At 41.1% G+C, this 2,500-nt stretch overlaps 1 protein-coding gene across 1 annotated transcript in view; it reads left to right on the top strand.

The window, feature by feature from the left end:
- The window catches only part of itga8 (integrin, alpha 8), a gene marked incomplete at its 5' end in the record, with an annotated part of 91,389 nt that overhangs the window by 8,693 nt on the left and 80,196 nt on the right, over window positions 1-2,500 (top strand). The window lies entirely within an intron of this gene.

Genomic DNA, 2,500 nt, shown 5'->3' with positions numbered 1-2,500 from the left:
GTGGCTGCTACATCGTTCACCATCACTTCAGCACATACCGTACACAAGTCATTCACAGTGAAACAGCACACTGCAGAGCATTATACTCTGTATATATATATATGTATATATATGTGTAATATTATATTACATGTTACAGTACGATTGGAAAACCAGGCAGATTGTAAAAGGAGTTCTCGTTGTTTTCTTTGACGTGTTACTAAATGGGCGCTGGGTTCGATTCCCGGGCATTACTACATATGTATGTGTATATATATGCTGTAGCCTCGCGTGGCCAGACAATATCACACGACACACTGCGTGGATATTAGTCTGGTCCCTATCAACGATAGATTTTTTTCTAAGGGGCGGTTACAAAAAGATCCAAACGGACTCTATTGGTTAGACCTAAACCAATCAGAGCAGTGCTTCCTTGTACGAACCAATCAGAGCAGTGCTTCCTTGTACGTCATTGCTCCAAATAAGGTGATAAGCCCGCCCACATTTGGATACTGGGCCCTGATTGGTCCCTCACGACTTCGGAGGGAGAGAAATGAAATCTCTATGGAGGGGGGCCAGACCTAATCTGCCGAGGGCTAAAGTGCGATGCAATTTTGCAAAGGCAGATTCGTCTGGAACCAGGCTATATATGCTGTATATAGACATAAAATGTCATATAGAAAGTAGACAAATACTCTTATGTTACACTGACAAATATGTCTGTATGATGTATATTTTGTTTTAATGTGTAAGTGAATACCTGAGTGCTGGGGTTCACTGCCAACACCTACTGTTTGTCTTGGGGAGGGTGCAGACCAGTGGTTCTCAAAGTTGGGTCCACGGACCCTCAGGGTTCCTTGAGGGGGTTCCAAATGGACCCTTACAGGTCTGGGTCCATTTGGTTCCATTTGTACGCTCTCAGAGTTATGGGGGTTCTTGAAACTAAAGCGTCTCTTCTGATACACAGGAGTTTCACTAGGAGGGTGTAACCCATGCGGAGGAACAAGATATCCCTCCCAGTTCAGCCCTGAACTGCTGAACAGGCCAACCTGTAGAAGTCGCTGTAGTTCAAAGAAAATGTTTTCCATCACCACCTGGCTTCCCAGCCGCTAACACTGACAATTGTGTATGTTGGAAACGCCCGGGCCAAGCCGGAGGCACCGTGGAGGAGTTGAACCCCAGTCTCTCTCCACAGTGTTGGGCAGAAACTTTAACCCTGCACCCACCTGATTAATTCCTTCTCCCTTATCACTCTTACTAACCACTTGAACGCCCTATTCTGGGGGGAACATTCACCAAAAATAGCTGATCTACAAGCTCACAACCAGGGGGTCATCACCATGCCAGCTTGTGATGGACATTTTGATCAATATTTTATTTTTGTCACAGACAAAATAACTGGTCAATAATTTGACCAGAAACCCAAATGGCTATCCCGAAATGTAAACTAGTCAATGCAGTGTGCTACACATTTTAAAACGAAACACATCTTTGATGTGAGTACTAATTCAAGAAGGTTACAACAAAAGAGCCCCCTCTGGGCCCCAACAGTCTCATTGTGGGCATGAGATTTATTTAGCCACTGCCTTTTTCATCTTATTTTAGACCCCTAATTCAAATAATGCAAAGAGAATAAGTCAATAGTTTAATATGTATAATTATGAAAAAAGTGTAATGCGCATCAAACAATAATAAAAACATTATTTATGATTAACATACTGATGATTGCACTTGACTTGATATTGTTATATGGCAAAATGGTTGAAATTTCAGTTCCTTAGTTTTTTTTTTCTTCCAGTTCTCTGTCTGTTGGAAATGTCTTGTCAAATGATGTGAGGTTTGTCCGCAAGTGTTTTTCCAAGTTCTCTTTCTTCACCATCACTAACATCAGAATAATGATGAGAGAGCTCTATCCAGTTCCATGTATGGTACACAAATACATGTTATACCTGAGATTTCAGTTCCTTATTTATTTTTCTCAGTTCTCTGTCTGCTGGAAATGTCTTGTCAAATGATGTGAGGTTTGTCCACAAGTGTTTTTCCAAGTTCTCTTTCTTCACCATCACTGTGCAGTTCTTGCTGATGAGACAAATACTTACAGTAGAGTAATGATGAGAGAGCTCTATCCAGTTCCATGTATGGTACACAAATACATATTATACCTGAGATTTCAGTTCCTTATTTATTTTTCTCAGTTCTCTGTCTGGTGGAAAGGTCTACTCAAATGATTTGTGGTTTGTCAGAAAGTGTCTTTTTAAGTTCTCTTTCTTCTTTAGGTCTGTTTTACTAACAATACAGGGTTTAAGCGGTTCACATCTCATTTGTATTTCAGCCATGGTACTTTGTCCTTGTGTGGTCCTTATAGGATCACAAAAGTGTTGTCTGGTGAGTTCCTTACTGCTGGTACTAACGTTGAACAACTACGTATCTGGTATCCTAGTTCCTTTGAGGCACTACATTGTTCTCTTTGCACTCTACTTATGTGACTACACTGTATACCTTGTTGTTTGTTGACCAGGGT

Source organism: Gymnoscopelus braueri (genome assembly GCF_963280865.1).
Source record: "Gymnoscopelus braueri genome assembly, chromosome: 4".
NCBI lineage: Eukaryota > Metazoa > Chordata > Actinopteri > Myctophiformes > Myctophidae > Gymnoscopelus > Gymnoscopelus braueri.
This window is presented reverse-complemented; position numbering and strand designations above follow the sequence as displayed.